Source organism: Bos indicus x Bos taurus, chromosome 9 (assembly GCF_003369695.1).
Source record: "Bos indicus x Bos taurus breed Angus x Brahman F1 hybrid chromosome 9, Bos_hybrid_MaternalHap_v2.0, whole genome shotgun sequence".
Classification (NCBI taxonomy): Eukaryota; Metazoa; Chordata; class Mammalia; order Artiodactyla; family Bovidae; genus Bos; species Bos indicus x Bos taurus.
Genome location: NC_040084.1, coordinates 96,229,849 through 96,247,133, shown reverse-complemented (window position 1 = coordinate 96,247,133; position 17,285 = coordinate 96,229,849). Strand labels below are relative to the sequence as shown.

The 17,285-nt window shown below is 45.1% G+C and overlaps 1 pseudogene; it reads left to right on the top strand.

Annotated features, from left to right (window-relative positions):
• Positions 1–16,542, top strand: part of LOC113898767 — a 31,762-nt pseudogene extending 15,220 nt beyond the window's left edge.
• The last annotated feature ends 743 nt before the right edge of the window (positions 16,543–17,285 follow it).

Sequence of the window (17,285 nt, the reverse complement as noted above, 5' to 3'; positions counted from 1 at the left end):
GTGTCCCGAGTTGTTCACTGCTGTGTGAGCTCGAGGGGTGGATAGTGCATATTTTCCTCTCTTCGTCAAAGGCCTGGGCCGGGCCAGATGACGCTTGGAAGTCGGCCTCAGAAGGCTCTGTTTGGGAGGCTGGTTTGCATCATATGATGAAAGCTGTGGGGATGATCATGCGCCAGTTGTTTGCTGTGCCAAGCTGGGTCTCCATAGCTTCAAATTCATTCCAATATAATCGAAAACATGTGCTCCAATATGCATTTTCTTAAGATTCAAAATTTCCTTGTGATGTGTTTTCCATACTATTTTGATTTAAAAGCAGAAAATTTAAAAGCAGAAAATGAGTTTTCGCTGTGGCTGAAAACTTGTGTGTCCATATATAAGTGTTTTAAAACAAACCTTTTAAGAATAAAAATCTTGAAGAATGAAGAAGAGAACCAAAGACAGATCATAGTTCTGAGAATTGAGGCAGGTGAAGCGCCCAGAGGAAAAGGCTAAAAGTAGTACCTCTCAATGCAAAATGATGAGTTTTGTCTTTACAGTTTATAATTTGGTATGCCCTCACTCCCCTAAAAATGTGTTCTTACATTTAGACATTATGTCTGTGACATCTACAAAGAGAAGAAAAGAGCACCAGCCTCTGCTCATCCTGTACAAGCTTCCACTTGTGGCAGAGGTCACTGTCTCCAATGCCTCTAGGGACCAACCAGGTCAATTAGTGAGCAAAACCAGCCTGTGGTCACCTGGACATGGGTGCTTATTTTTTAATTGATTGATTAATTAATTTTTAATTAGAGGATAATTGATTTACAATATTATAATGGTTTCTGCCATATATCAACATGAATCAGCCAAAGGCATACCTATGTCCCCTCCCTCTTGAACCTCCTTCCCACCTCCCACCCCATCCCACCCCTCTAGGTCATCACAGAGCATTGAGCTGAGCTTCATGTATGTTATAGTGGGCTCCCACTAGCTATCCATTTTATGCATGGTAGTGTATATACGCCAATCCTAATTTCCCAATTCGTCCCACTCTCCCCTTCCCCACGCTTTCTCTTTTTAAAAACATTTTAAAAATTTTGGCCGAGCTGCATGGCTTTCAGAATCTTATTTCCTGAAGCAGTGATCAAACTCTCAACCTCCGTGAGAGCATGGAGGACCTAACCACTGGACCACGGGGAAGCCCCCCATTTCTTCTTCACCAGCCTCCTGACCTCACTAAACTCCCCTTTCTTTCTCACGTTGGATCTGAACCAGTTACTCATTTAGACTTGGCTCCACTCACAGATGAACCTCTCTCATGATCACCAGCCAGCTTCAAGTAAGAGGGACCCCACCCCATCTCCTACCTCATCCTTGGGTATTGCCCAGTTAGGCCCACTGCCATTATCACTTGGGAGAGTGAGGCCAGACAGAGAACAGACAGGGGTTTGTCCAGCTGAAGGTGAGCATCCAGAAGCAAATAGCATGGGGGGGGGGGGGGGAGGCGGGGAGGTGAGAGTCATAGGTCAAATGTTCTAACTGTGTCAGGGGAAGTTCTGTCTCCTTATGGGGTGATACCAGACCCACCAGGCCAACAGATACAACTGGCCAGGCCCACAGGTACCCAGCTTTAAGATTCTGGGAAGGGCCTGAGGGGTCTCCTGCCTTTATCCCAGGTGGCTGAGGCAGGGATGGGTGATTCCTGAGATCAGGAGAGAGCTGTCTGAAGCGGGTGGAGGAAACAGTACACAGTGTCTACCCAGGGCCAAGAATAATGCCTGTTCCCTCCAGCCAGACTGAAAAAGCTTGTAACTCATAGAGAATTGGATAGAGTACCCCGAAGGATCTGATTACAAGCTTGCTCATTGATCACAATAGTGGGGAATAATTAATTCTAGACTAAACACTGTTTTGGTCTGGCTTGATAAGGCTTAAATGCAAGACCCAAAATGATCAAGCAGATTCTAAGAAGCCTAATTGCATCCCAAAACAAACTTAGAGAAAATTTATGGGCATACAAAAATAGACACCGCCTAATGAATTAGAATTGGAAATATGTGACACCTAATTACAAATTCCCAAGCACGCTAGGAAGAAGGGAAATGCAACTCACAATGAAAAGTCAATCAACTGAAAATAACCCAGAACTGACTACAGTCAGCTTAGGATTAACAGAGAAAGACATTAAAGATTAATATTACTGTTTTATGTATGTTTGAAAGTTAGAGACATGGAAATTATAAAAAAACTATGGTATAGCTTCTAGTGATGAAAACTGCAATGTCTCAGATGAAAAATACACTGGATGGGACTGATAACAAATGAGACATTATAGAAGAGTGGTTTAGTGAAAAGATCGAAGGCCCAGAAACAGAAACCATGAAAAAAATTATTTTAATTTCCCTCTTTCTTTTTAAAATTTATTTTAAATTGAAGTATAATTGCTTTACAATATTGTGTTGGTTTCTGCCATACACCAGCATGGTTCAACCATAGGTATACATATGTCCCGTCCTTCTCGAACCTTCTTCCACCTCCTACCCCACTCCACCACCCCTCTAGGTTGTTACAGAGCACTGGAAACCGTGCAAAATTTGCTAGCCTTCAGAATTGTATGACAGCAAGTTTCTGTTGTTTAAGCCACTAACTTTGTTGTTCTTTGTCACAGCAGCCTTGGCAAACTAGTACGTACTTCAATTAAGTCGAAGAGATTGTTGGATCGGATAAAAAGTGAGACAGAACTGTATGCTGTCTACAAGAAGCACAATTATAAGTTGACAAATAGGTTAAAAGTGAACCTATGAAAAGAGATGTATCATGCTAACACTAATCAGAAAGCAGGGGTGACTACATTAATATCAGACAACATGGATTTCAGAATAAAGTAGATTAACAGAAATAAAGAAGGTCATTTCATAATGATAAAGGTGTTAGTTCATCAAGAGGTCATCACAATCATAGACATTCATGCATCTAATAACTGAGCTTCAATACATGTAGCTCAAGAACTGGTAGGATTGCAAAGACAAATAGCCAAGCTGCAATCATGTCAGAGATTTCTTTTTTTCTATGTGACTGCGTTGGGTCTCAGTTGTGGCACACAGGCTCTCCCTTTGGGAGTGTAGGCTCTTTAGTTGACGTGTTTAGTTGCCTTGACACAATGTGGGATTGTAGTTCCCCAACCAGGGATGGAACCTGTTTCTCCTGCATTGGAAGGTAGATTTTTTTTTTCATTGTGGGTCATTTATTGAATTTGTTACAATATTATTTCTGCTTTATGTTTTGTTTTTTTGGCCATGAGACATGTGGGATTTTAGCTCTCTGCCCAGGGATCGAAGCACACCCCCAGCATTGGAAGGCAAAGTGCTAACCCCCTGGACCACCAGGGAAGTCCTGGAAAGTTGATTCTTTCACTCAGAAGTTCCCATGTCCAAAATTTCAATGTCCCTCTCTCAATAATGAATAGAACAAGTAGACAAAAAACTGCCATGGATACAGAAGAGGACCTGAGCAAACACTATTAGCCAACTTGACCTGACTGGGATTCCACATAACCACATCAGTGTACACATTTGTTCCAAGTGAACACAGAACAGTCACTAAGATAGACCGTGTGTGGGGCCCTAAAATCTGAATACAACTGATGAGAATTCTAGTTACACAGTGTATGCTCTCTGATCATAATGGAATTATATTAGATGTCAGTGACAGGAAGTTCTCTGGAAAGTTCCTAGATGTTTGGCAATTAAACAACACACTTGTAAAAAACTCTGGGATCAAAGAAGTGTTCAAAAGAGAAATTAGAAGGTGCTTTGCACTGAACTAAAATGAAGATGCAATATATAAAAATTTGTGACATGCCACTAATTCAGTACTTACTAGGAAATTCAGGGCACTAAATGCCTATATTTCGTGAAGAAGAAAGGTCTCAAAATCAATGCATTCTACTTTCTACTTAGGAAACAAGCAAACAAAAAGAGCAAACTAAAGTAAGCAGAAGAAAGGAAACAGTATAAAAATTACTGAAATAAACTTCAAGAACAGTAGAGAATATTAATAAGCCAAAAACTGCTTCTTTGAGAAAATCAATAAAATTGATAAACCTTAGTCATACTAATCAGGAAACAAAGGGAGCAGACAGAAATTGCCAATATAAAAAATGAGAGATGTGATATCATTACAGATCCCACATATACTAAAGGATAATAGAAGACTATTCTGAGCAATCTTATTCTAATAAATTTGACAACTTAGATGAAATGGATACTTTCCTTGAAAGATACAAGCTATCAAAACCACTCCAAAAGAGACAAATCACCCAAACTGTCCAATATCTATTTAAAAATTTGAATTTGTAGTTATAAACTTCTCACAAAGAAAATTTCAGGCCCAGATGCTTCACTCAGGAATCATACCAAACATTTACAGAAAAATTATGTCAGCTCTACCTGAAGTCCTCCAGACAATTGAAGAAAAAGGTAATAATACTCCACAAGTCATTCTATGAGGCTGAAAAGTGAATGTGTTGGTTGTTTAGTCTTGTCTGATTCTTTGCCACGCTATGGACTGTATTCTACCAGGCTCCTCTGTCCATGGAGTACTCCAGGCAGGAATATTGGAGTGGATTGCCATTCCCTTCTTCAGGGAATTTTCCTGACCCAGGGATCGAACCCAGGTCTCCCACATTGCAGGGGGATTCTCTACCATCTTCGCCACCAGGGAATCATTATGAGGTTAACACCACCTTCTATAAATGGTAGGGACTTCCCTGAGGATCCAGTGCTTAAGACTCTGTACTTCCAATGCAAGGGGCTCGAATTCTATCCCTGGTCAAGGAACTAAGCTCCTGCATGGCCAAAAAAAAGAGAAAAAGATAAACAATAATAAAACCATACAAAGGCATTATAAGGAAAGAATATTATCATGAGAAGAGTTGTAAAAATTCTCAACACAATTTTAGCAATTATTTTTAAATTGAATAATACATTTATTCCAGGAGTACAAAGTTGTCATGAAACTTGAAAATCAGTCTATATAATTCACAAACTTAAACCCCTCCCCAACAAAAACAAACCAAAACCAAACCGTATTTTCATCTCAGTAGACTGAGAGAGAGCATTTGATAAATTCAATAGCCATTTACAATAAAACTTCTTAGTTAATTAGGAACAGAAGGAAACTTCTTCAGTCTGATAAAGGTGTGTATTAAAAAAAAAAAAAACGCTTCTTTTTTCATCACCCTTGTAGTCAAGTACCCCACAGAGCTATGGACCTAGTGGAAGTAGCACAAGTTTCTGTGTCAGAAGCAAAAGTTCAAATCATAGCCTTCCTACTGCTATGATCATGCACGTGGTCAATAGCCTCTCTGAGCCTGTGTGTGTGTGTGTGTGTGTTTTTCCAACTGGGGAATTTTATTATTTTATTTTTTTAATTTTATTTTATTTTTAAACTTTACAACATTGTATTAGTTTTGCCAAATATCGAAATGAATCTGCCATAGGTATACATACATGTGTTCCCCATCCTGAACCCTCCTCCCTCCTCTCTCCCCATGCCATCCCTCTGGGTTGTCCCAGTGTACTAGCCCCAAGCATCCAGTACCGTGCATCGAACCTGGACTGGTGACTCGTTTCATACATGATATTATACATGTTTCAATGCCATTCTCCCAAATCTTCCCACCCTCTCCCTCTCCCACAGAGTCCATAAGACTGATCTATACATCAGTGTCCCTTTTGCTGTCTCGTATACAGGGTTATTGCTACCATCTTTCTAAATTCCATATATATGTGTTAGTATACTGTATTGGTGTTTTTCTTTCTGGCTTACTTCACTCTGTATAATAGGCTCCAGTTTCATCCATCTCATTAGAACTGATTCAAATGAATTCTTTTTAATGGCTGAGTAATACTCCATTGTGTATATGTACCACAGCTTTCTTATCCATTCATCTGCTGATGGACAGCTAGGTTGCTTCCATGTCCTGGCTATTATAAACAGTGCTGCGATGAACACTGGGGTACACGTGTCTCTTTCGATTCTGGTTTCCTCAGTGTGTATGCCCAGCAGTGGGATTGCTGGGTCGTATGGCAGTTCTATTTCCAGTTTTTTTAAGGAATCTCCACACTGTTCTCCATAGTGGCTGTACTAGTTTGCATTCCCACCAACAGTGTAAGAGGGTTCCCTTTTCTCCACACCCTCTCCAGCATTTATTGCTTGTAGACTTTTGGATCGCAGCCATTCTGATTGGCGTGAAATGGTACCTCATAGTGGTTTTGATTTGCATTTCTCTGATAATGAGTGATGTTGAGCATCTTTTCATGTGTTTGTTAGCCATCTGTATGTCTTCTTTGGAGAAATGTCTGTTTAGTTCTTTGGCCCATTTTTTGATTGGGTCATTTATTTTTCTGGAGTTGAGCTGTAGGAGTTGCTTGTATATTTTTGAGATTAGTTGTTTGTCAGTTGCTTCATTTGCTATTATTTTCTCCCATTCTGAAGGCTGCCTTTTCACCTTGCTAATAGTTTCCTTTGTTGTGCAGAAGCTTTTAAGTTTAATTAGGTGTGTTCTTGATTGTAACAGAGATAACAGATGAACAAGTTATGCTATGCTACTGCCCAGCACTGCTTGCACACATTAAAATTAGTGCCCTTTCTTCCCTTTTTCTTAACTCGTTCTGATGAAGGTGAAGTTGGTCCAGGACAGCAGTTTTCAGCATCTTTCTTAGCCACGAGTGTCTTCTGCAGACCTGAGATGCAAAAGGCATCAGAAGGTTTGCTCTGGTGGACTGTTAAGAGCTCTCATTTTCTCCTTTTTGGAAGGATCTGATGGCGTGGAATGGGGCAGAGGCTAGGAGGCAATGAGAGGAAGATAAGACATCCCTAAATGTGCAGTTGAGCTGTTTCTGGAAAAACCCAACAGGTTTTTGACAATAGGTTATCACTCCGGGCTTGAAGGACCATGGGTATCCAGGCTCAGGTTTCTAGCTAAGATTATATTTGAATGTGGAACATGGGGGAGGTTAATCCATCAGGACAAGGTCTGTCTATTTTAATGGCAGCTAGAAGGCACCTCTGGAGAAGGCAATGGCACCCCACTGCAGTACTTTTGCTTGGAAAATCCCATGGATGGAGGAGCCTGGTAGGCTGCAGTCCATGGGGTCGCTAAGAGTCGGACACGACTGAGTGACTTCACTTTCACCCTTCACATTCATGCATTGGAGAAGGAAATGGCAACCCACTCCGGTGTTCTTGCCTGGAGAATCCCAGGGATGCGGTAGCCTGGCGGGCTGCCGTCTATGGGGTCGTACAGAGTTGGACACGACTGAAGCGACTTAGCAGCAGCAGCAGCAGCAGCAGAAGACTCCTCGTGTTCTTCAGGGCTCAGCTGCCCAAGGTCACAGTTACACTGAGACCAGTTAGTCACTTGCATGAGATTAGTTTTATCCCTTGCCAGCAGCGCTGCTACACCATACTTCGCAATCAGGGACTATTTGGAGTTCGCTTTGCCAGAGACTGATATTTCATGCGTGGTCTTTAATGATTCTGAAGGCAATGTCAGGCTTCCAAGGAGGCTTGTTAGCCACGTTCAAGAGGAGAGAACTCGATGAGGGGGCGGGCAATGCCCCTGCCAGCCAATGAGCGCATTCTGTCAGGTGCTGGATTTCATGACACACATGAGAACGTTAAAAACGCTGAGAATCTGGCAGTCGAAGCCGGAGGTCCGAGAGATGTCAGCACAGCAGCCATGAGAACCGGAACAGACATTGTCATCAACTGAGCACACAGGCACACACACACACACATGGTCATGAAGTCTGCGGAGAAGCTGAGGAGAAACGGAGGGGAGAAGGACTTGGAAAGGGGTGGTTATAATGTGAAACAGACTGTTTTACGCCAGAAAGGATCAAGGTACCTTGTTTGACAGGATCAGGTGTGCAGCATCAGGGGCGGTCAGGGTTGAAATACGAGATGAGATCTGATGGAAGAAAATGAATAACATTTGAAACATTCAAAACACTTACGTCAAGTTTTAACCCTAGTACCACAGTGCAGAACCTAAAAGTCATGTCAGACGTTAAAAAAATTTTTTATTGAAGTCTAGTTGATTTACCATGCTGTGTTTGGTTCTGATGTATAGCAAAGTGATTCAGTCATACATATATATATTCTTTTTCATATTCTTTTCCATTATGGTTTATTACAGGATATTGAATCTGGTCTCCTGTGCTCTACAGTAGGACCTTGCTGTTTTTCCATTCTATGTATAGCCGTTTGCACCTGCCAACCCCAAACTCTCAATCCATCCCTCCCCTACGACCCTCACCTGCTTGGCAACCACAGTCTGTTCTGTGTCTATAAGTTTGTTTCATAGATGTGTTCATATTTTATTTGTTTATTTGCTTGTTTATTTATTTATATTGGAGAAGGAAATGGCAGCCCACTCCACTATTCTTGCCTGGAGAATCCCATGGACGGAGGAGCCTGGTGGGCTACAGTCCATGGGGTCGCAAAGAGTCAGACACGACTGAGCGACTTCACTTTCACTTTTCTCTTTCATGCATTGGAGAAGGAAATGGCAACCCACTCCAGTGTTCTTGCCTGGAGAATCCCAGGGACGGGGGAGCCTGGTGGGCTGCCATCTATGGGGTTGCACAGAGTCGGACACAACTGAGGCGACTTAGCAGCAGCAGCAGTGCCTCAAGGTTTGCGAGCCTTTAGTTCCCCCAGGAGGGATCGAACCAGGGCTTCAGCAGTGAAAGTGCCAAGTCCTAAGCACTGGACCACCAGGCAAGTCCCATCTGTTTTATAGTTGCAATTGCACATATCACAAGCGATATCATCCGGTGTTTGACGTCAGACATTTTTACCCTTGAGCGCTTTCAGCCTCTGGCCAGGGACATTTCTCACGGCCCTGCTCCACGGCCATCCCACTGGTTACCATCTCACTGCCTCTGGCTCTGCCTCTCCTACTCATGTCCTTGCTTCCTCTCCTCCCCTCCCGCCTTCTCTTGTCTCCTTGTCTGATCGCTGGTTCCCCCACGGCCCCCACAGTGCACCTATCTTGGTGGCCCAGGCTTTTCCACACAGATATTCCACTAGATCTTCACCTTCTACTCAGAACAACTTGTGAGGCTTATCTCCCTCCCTAATGGAATTCTGGCTCTGGTTCACATAATAAAAATTCCCCTTGATGATGCTGAACCTGCATCTTCTGAGGAGTGTGGGTTAGACAGTTACGTGTGATAAGTGACTTGGCCTCTGTCTGCAGGGCACTGTTTCCAGGTGTGGTCTCTAGGTTTTACCCCCTGGATGACTTGGACATAGTTTTACACTCACACTTGACAAATCTTTGGAGCCATACAAATAGTTTGCATTCACTGTTGTTCCAATGTCCCCACCTGGGAAGCGGGGTCCTGTGTGTGCTCAGCTGTGTCCAGCTCTTTGTGACTCTGTGGTCTGTAGCCCACCAGGCTCCTCTGTCCGTGGGATTTCCAAGAATACTGAGTGGGTTGCCATTTCCTTCACCAGAGGGTCTCCCCGACCCAGCAATCGAACCTGAGACTCCCATGTCTCCTGAATTGGCAGGTGAATTCTTATCCACTGCATCACCAGGGAAGTCCAAAATGGGGACACTAACAGTTATTACAATTTATTTACTCTACATTTTGATCTGAAGACTGCAGAAACTAACATTATCACTGACTCACATGTCTAAATGGTATTGTTCACCATTTTTGGTTTTTATTCTTGTGATTTTAAGAATACATTTTTCCTATGACCAGTATTTTCCTAGAAAACTTGTAGTCCAAATATGTGGGCTATCCAGTCACACTACCCATCCTTTTGAATGGAAATGCACTGACATCTGTCAGAGGGACTTTTTGGATGGGGTCTCAGGGCTGGGGAAGGAAGGGCAGCAAAGAAGGGACCAAGGTAAAGGATCTGGAGCAGAGAGATGAAGGACCAGCATAGTGCCTGGCAATGCCCAGGACTAGGAGGAGTAACGGTTATTATTATTATTTAAAATATTCTATTTATTTGCTTATTTAGGCCATGCCAGGCCTTAGTTAAACATGCAGATTCTTAGTTGAGGCATATGGGATCTAGTTCCCTGGCCAGGGACCAGGTTTCTGCATTAGGATGACAAAGTCTTACCAGCCAGACCAGGAAGTCCAGTGTCTTCATGTTGTCATTTGTGTACGAATCATGGGCTTGTTCTTCTGAGTGACGTGTGAGTGTGTGTGCATCCTCCCCACTCGAGTGTGGGGAACCCAGTCTTTCTGGAACAGGAACTTCTCAGCAGAGGTGGCCTGCCCTCCATGGGCTCCTCTTAAACCAGAGGGACACCTCTCACTCTTAATTCTAGTCCCCCAGAGACTGAATGCACCTCCCATATTTGACTGGCTCATCAAATTATGTCAATTCAGGAATAATTATGAGGGAAATGATAGCTTACGGTGAACGATGTCGGATTTGTGATCTCCAAAGAAGAAGATTTAGCTTCGGGACCAGGGACCTGTCTCGATCACTCAAGAGCTTTTGTACAGCAGAATATTACTAAAGTATAAAAAGGTACAGAGAAAGCGTCTGACATAGACATCAGAAGGGGGACGGAGGGTGCCCCCTGCTAGTCTTTAGCAAGCTGTTTTATGTCTGTTAGAAAGCTGTGAATCAGATAAGAGAGACACCTCAAGGCTGATGAGTTTCAGCAGGCCCTTCTCCCACAATGTGCGTTTTTGAGATAGGATGGCATGATGTGTGTCATCCCCCAGCCGTAAAACAATCGATGTGAATACTGGTTTGTTGAGCTATTATCAGCCCAAGGTTTGAGAAAAGAAAAGAAGTTAGTCTTAGGTGGAACCATTTTGAAGAAAGGTAAATTCCAAAGCAAATACAGTTTCATTAACATAGCTTAAGAAAAACATTTCCATGAGAAACCTCCTTTTACTTTTGTATGGAGAAGAGAGAAAAAGCTGGCACTTGTGGTCTGTTTCTTCCTGCTGCTTAAGGGAGAGATAAAAAACTTCTGACACTTGCAGCCTATTTCCTCTGTTTGGAGACCCCTGGCCTTCCTGCCTGTTACCCTCTCAGAAGCATGAATCCAGTGGGTATGTTTTGTAATTAGAAGTGAAAGTCCTCTTCCTTTAGGCCAGGCACGATGTCCCTCAGCTTCTCAGGCCCGTCACCCTCTCCACGTGGATGAAGCCCTTCGTAGACAAAAGAAAGGGTCAAAGGGCTTAGACATTGGGTGGGGGGAAGTTCTCTCCATTTGCAGGGAAGAGGGAGGAGTAATTCCATAACAATATATCCATCCGGAGAAAGAAGACCGTGGCTCATGATTCAGCACAAGATGGCTTCCCAGGTGGCTCTGGTGGTAAAGAACCCTCTTGCCAATGCTGGTAGATGGAAGAGGCAGTTGCGATCCCTGGGTCGGGAAGATTCCCTGGAGGAGGGCATGGCAACCCGCTTCAGTACTCTTGCCTAGAGAGTCCTATGGACAGAGGAGCCTGGTAGGCTGCAGTCCATGGGGTCGCACAGAGTCGGACACAACTGAAGCAAGTTAGCAGGCATGCATGGAAAAAGCCGTAACACCAGGAAGCAAAGCCTGACTTTATTTCCTGTATAACTGGATGCAACTTAGATGTAAATTAGTGGTGACTTCTGCAGAGTCTTAATGTGAGTCAAGAGAACCTGGCTCAGTTCATCTTCACCAGGGCCACCTTTGTCTTGATTTTCCTGGGGTCCTGGTTTTGTCTTGGTTTTCCTGGGGTCCTGGAGAGAGGAGATGGTCTGAGGACAGGATGCGTGTGCCAGAGTGTTTTCCATGAACAGTTTCGTAGCTGGAAACAGATGTGCCAGGTGGCTGGCTGGCCAACAGCATAATGTAGAAAGCATTAGAATATAGATCCTTCCAAGCAGGGTTAGCTTGACTGCTTGGTTCTCAGGAGCGTCTCTCGTGCCTTCAAAACAGAAAGGAAACCAGCCTTTTCCTGGTCCAGGTTCTGTGGGCTTAAGGAGGCTTTGGCTTCCGTCGTTCTGTGCTTTGGGGCTGGCCTCGCCACATCCCTCGTCTTGCTTGGTCTCTTCGAGAGCAGCCACTTAAAACTGCGGACAGAAGCTTAGCATCTTGGCAGCTCCCATGGAGAAACCGTGTACAGCATCCGCAGGAGCTGGAAGACCTGAGTTATTTCCCGTTCGCCTCGTGACTGGAGTGGTTTCCAAAGGGGTGTGTGGCAGAGACGGGAGAGGCTGGCACCCATCGACTCCAGCCCTGGAAATAACAGGGTTGTGGTCCCCCAGGATTTATGGGGGGGTCTGGTAGGATCTGAGACATGGAACCTCATTCAGATGGATTCACAGGCTACACACAAGTCATGCTGGAAGGGGATTGTATCTGGCCACATCTCTGTCCTTTGTAACTTTTTAAGCCTGATGTCTTTGGCTTAGAGACCATGAATTATGGAACTGTAGTGATTTCAGACCTTAGAGACCATCCGCTTGAACCTCGCTCTTTTATGGAAGAGAAATTGAGGAAGTGAGATGTTAAATGAGTTTCCTAAGGTCAGTTACAGAAGTGGGGCTGGAACTTGGCTCTCGCATCCTTTCTGCAGCATCACTCAAAGTTCCCCGATTGTCCTTCCCTGCCCCTCTTTTTTGCACCAACACAAAGGGTGTGTTTTCTCATGGTCTCCGTGGAGACCTTTGCACCAGAAACCATGCCCTGTGCCCGCCCCCCACACCGGCACCCCACCACGGCCCCATCCTGACTGAGCCTTTCTATAATCTGGTGCATATTTCCTACAAAGGAGTACAAAAACCAGGGTGTAGAAACAAGATACAACACATGTTTAGAGATTACCGACTCTGAGAAGGCTTAACCTGAAAACTGTGAGTGGTTTAGAACATGGGTCCCCAGCCCCAGGGTCATAGACCAGTCTGTGGCCCGTTAGCAAATGGGCCGCCTTGCAGGAAGTGAGCAGCAGGCAAACCCTAAAGTATCCTCACATCCTCCTCCATGGAAAAACTGTCTTCCATGAAACCCATCCCTGGTGCCAAAAAGGCTGGGGACCGCTGGTTTAGAGAAAACACAATTGAAACCACAGAGGCGTATGCTTTCCAGGTAACACAGTCACTTGTCTTGTTCTACAAGTTGGAGGATGTGATTTTTGTACCTCACATGCTGTCTTCATCTCCTGGGCCTCCCCACCTGTCCTCTAGCCCCCAAACACAAGAAGCAAATTTCTATAATTTACTAACCTTTCTATTTCAAGGGGCTTCCTTGATCGCTCAGTTGGTAAAGAATCCGCTTGTAATGCAGGAGACCCCAGTTCGATTCTTGAGTCGGGAAGATCTGCTGGAGAAGGGATAGGCTACCCACTCCAGTATTCTTGGGCTTCCCTTGTGGCTTAGCTGGTAAAGAATTTGTCTGCAATGCGGAAGACTTGGGTTCAATCCCTGGATTAGGAAGATCCCCTGGAGAAGGGAAAGGCTACCCACTCCAGTATTCTGTCCTGGAGAATTCCACGGACTGTATTACAGAGTCGCAAAAAGTTGGACATGACTGAGCGACTTTCACTTTTCTCTTTCAAATTGAGATTCTGATTTGTATTGGAACATGGCTCAACTATCAGCCTGCTCTTACTCTTTGCTGGTGAGGCTCTATGCTCCCTCTGCAAGGGGTGCTGGGGCCTCACCGAGTGGCCCCAGGCTTGCAGGTTCCTCTCCTGTGGATCCAGCTGTCTTATTGGACACTGTTTCATCAGCCTTCCCAGCTTCTTCCTGTCTTTTCTGTTGGAGTGGTAAACGGTCCTTTTCTTCCCTAAACACTACTTTACGGCTGATTCCTGGGCTTTGTTTTAACTGCTTTGAACAAGTGAGATGGAATCCCACCTGGCCCTGGGTTTGGATGCTAAGACTGCTGATGCCACACTCACAGCAGGAGGGTGTGTAAAAAGGTTATTGCCCACATAATCAGGCATTTGGGAAGAGCAGACTAGGCTTCTCAAGCTGGTCCAGACATGTCTTGAGAGAGCAAGGAAGAGAGACTGGCCTGCGGCTTCTTGGGGCGGGGCTGAGTGAGGGTCCAGGCATGGGAAAAGCTTCCATGGTTGGACTGTCCCTCTGGGCCGAAAGAGGGAGCACTCAGGCTTTCTTGCTCCATGAGGTGGAGGGGTTGGCCGGAAGGATGAGGCTTAGAAGCTGTCAGCAGTCAAACATCAACAAATGGAGCCCAGGCTCTTTCTTATGGGATTATTTTGGATTTAAGAATAGTTGTTCAAAATATGGAAATGTTTTTGTCATGTCACACAGGATTCACTTATCCTTGATTAACAACCAAATTCCAGGGCTCACAAGTCGCAGAGTAACAAAGCCAGCAATGCACAGTCCCCTCACTTCCTAATATATGAGTAAACTAAACCATCGGCCCGTGACTCCACAACGTTCTCTGTTTAGCTATGAAGCTTCAAGTAATTGGGCTTCCCTGGTGGCTTGTTGGGTAAAGAATCTGCCTGCAATGCAGGAGACCTGGGTTGGATCCTTGAGTTGGGAAGATCCCTTGGGGAAGAGAATGGCTACTCACTACAGTATTCTTGCCTAGAGAATCCCATGGACAGAGGAGCCTGGTGTGCTACAATCACTGGGGTCACAAAGAGTCAGGCACGACTGAGCGACTAACACTTTCAATTTTCTTCACATCAAGTAATTACGCTCTGGCAATATATTGATGATTAAACTAGTCTTTATATTTTTTAAAAATCATTTTCTCATTCAAAGTCTCAACTGTCCTACTCATGATGAAATTCAAATTAAGGACTTCCCTGATGGTTCAGCGGTTAAGCATCTGCCTGCCAGTGCAGGGGACGCAGGTTCCATCCCTGCTCTGGGACGATCCCACATACTGAGGGGCAACTAAGCTCTTGTGCCACCACTACTGAGCCGGCACTCTCGAGCCTGCGAACCGCAGTTACTGACCCTAGAGCTTGTGCTCCACAGCAAGAGAAGCCACTGGAATGAGAAATCCCGGGCGTCACAGGGAAGAGTAGCCCCCACTGGCCGCAGCTGGAGGAACCTGTGCCCAGCAACGAAGAACCAGTGCAGCCAAAAGTAAATAAATACATATGAAAAAGAAGAAATTAAAATGAAGATCCCCATGCCGCTAATTTCCAAATTCACATGTCTAGTCCTGACTTCTCTCCCGAGACCCAGACATGCAGACTCAAGAGTTTCCTCCATAGGTGCATCTCAAGGGCATCTCAAGTTGAACATGCTCCAAATACAGCTACAGATTTGTTCTCCAAATTTGATCCTTCTCTTAACTTTCCCATCTCGTAAATGGCTGCACCATCTTCCTACTTCTGTCATCTGAAATTCTAGAAGGCACTCCTGATGGCTCTCTTGCTCTCACTCTCCCTAAGTCTTGTGGGTAGATTTACAAAATCTTCCCTCATATCCCCCATTCCTTGTCCAAGCACCGCAGCTGCCTTTCTCCTATCTGGACACTGCAGGAGCCCTGCAGAGCCCCTCACTTCTTCCCGTGCCCCTGCCCACTATGTCCCCCTAAAAGATAATTGAAGTCCCAATCCCTGGAAATTTGAAATGTGCCCTTATGTCGAAATAGGATCTTTGCAGTTACAATCAAGTGAAAATGAAATCATTAGCGTTAGCCCTAATCCTATCTGGCTGGTGTCCTTGTGAGCAGAAGAGACATGGAAACACACACACACAGGGAAGACGGCCAGGTGACGATGGAGGCGGAGACTGTGATGATGCTGCCATGAACCCAGGCCTGATAGCGACTGAGTTCTTGGCCTTCCCCAGTCAGTAGAAATCGACTAGAGGTGGTGGCTCGGTGGTAAAGAACCCACCTGCCCGTGCAGGAGACCTAGGTTCAATCCTGGTCCAGAAAGATCCCCTGGAGAAGGAAATGGCAACCCACTCCAGTATTCTTGCCTGGGAAATCCTTATGGATAGAGGAGTCTGGTGGGCTACCATCCACGGGGTCTCAAAGAATCGGACACGACTTAGTGACTAAACAACAACAACAAGAGCCCAGACAAGAAATTCAAGCAAGCTCTCTTTCTGGTGGTGGAGTGTGGAGAAGACATGCAGAAGTAACACCTGGCAAGGGGAAAGAAAAGAAGGAAGAAAAGGTCATCAGCCTTGGCCCTCAGGTGGCTGAAGGAGAAAATGTATTTGGTGTGTGCTACACCTTTGCGTGCTTCAGTGACACTTTTGTCCATGTCACTGATCTTTCTGGCAAGGAAACCATCTGTCGTATAACTGGTGGGATGAAGGGCTGACCGAGATGAGTCCTTGCCATATGCTGCCATGTTGGCTGCCCAGGATGTAGCCCAGTGATGCAAGGAGCTGGGCATCACTGCCCTCCACATCAAACTCTGGGCTGCAGGAGGAAATAGGACCAAGACTCCTGGACCAGGGGCCCAGTCAGCTCTTGGAGCCCTCACCCACTCAAGGATGGAGATTGGGCAGATTGGGGATGTCACACCCAACCCCTTTGACAGCACCTGCGGGAAGAGGGGTCACTATGGTTGCTATCTGTGAACTGAACTCCTCAAGTTATTGTTTTCTGTTAATAAATTGCCTTGATGTAAAAAAAAAAAAAAAGGAAAAAAATTCAGGCAAGGCTTTATTGGGGCTCCTGTGCTGGCTACAGGAGGGAGCAAAAACAAGTAACACGATTACTTGCTCCCTCCCATGGGGAGGGCATGGGGAGGGCAAACTTGTTCCTCCTTTTCTGGGCTCCAAAATCACTACAGATGGTGACTGCAGCCATGAAATTAAAAGACGCTTACTCCTTGGAAGGAAAGTTATGACCAACCTAGATAGCATATTCAAAAGCAGAGACGTTACTTTGCCAACAAAGGTCCGTCTAGTCAAGGCTATGGTTTTTCCTGTGGTCATGTATGGATGTGAGAGTTGGACTGTGAAGAAGGCTGAGCGCCGAAGAATTGATGCTTTTGAACTGTGGTGTTGGAGAAGACTCTTGAGAGTCCTTTGGACTGCAAGGAGATCCAACCAGTCCATTCTGAAGGAGATCAGCCCTGGGATTTCTTTGGGAGGAATGATGCTAAAGCTGAAACTCCAGTACTTTGGCCACCTCATGTGAAGAGTTGACTCATTGGAAAAGACTCTGATGCTGGGAGGGATTGGGGGCAGGAGGAGAAGGGGACGACAGAGGATGAGATGGCTGGATGGCATCCCTGACTTGATGGACGTGAGTCTGGGTGAACTCTGGGAGCTGGTGATGGACTGGGAGGCCTGGCGTGCTGTGATTCATGGGGTTG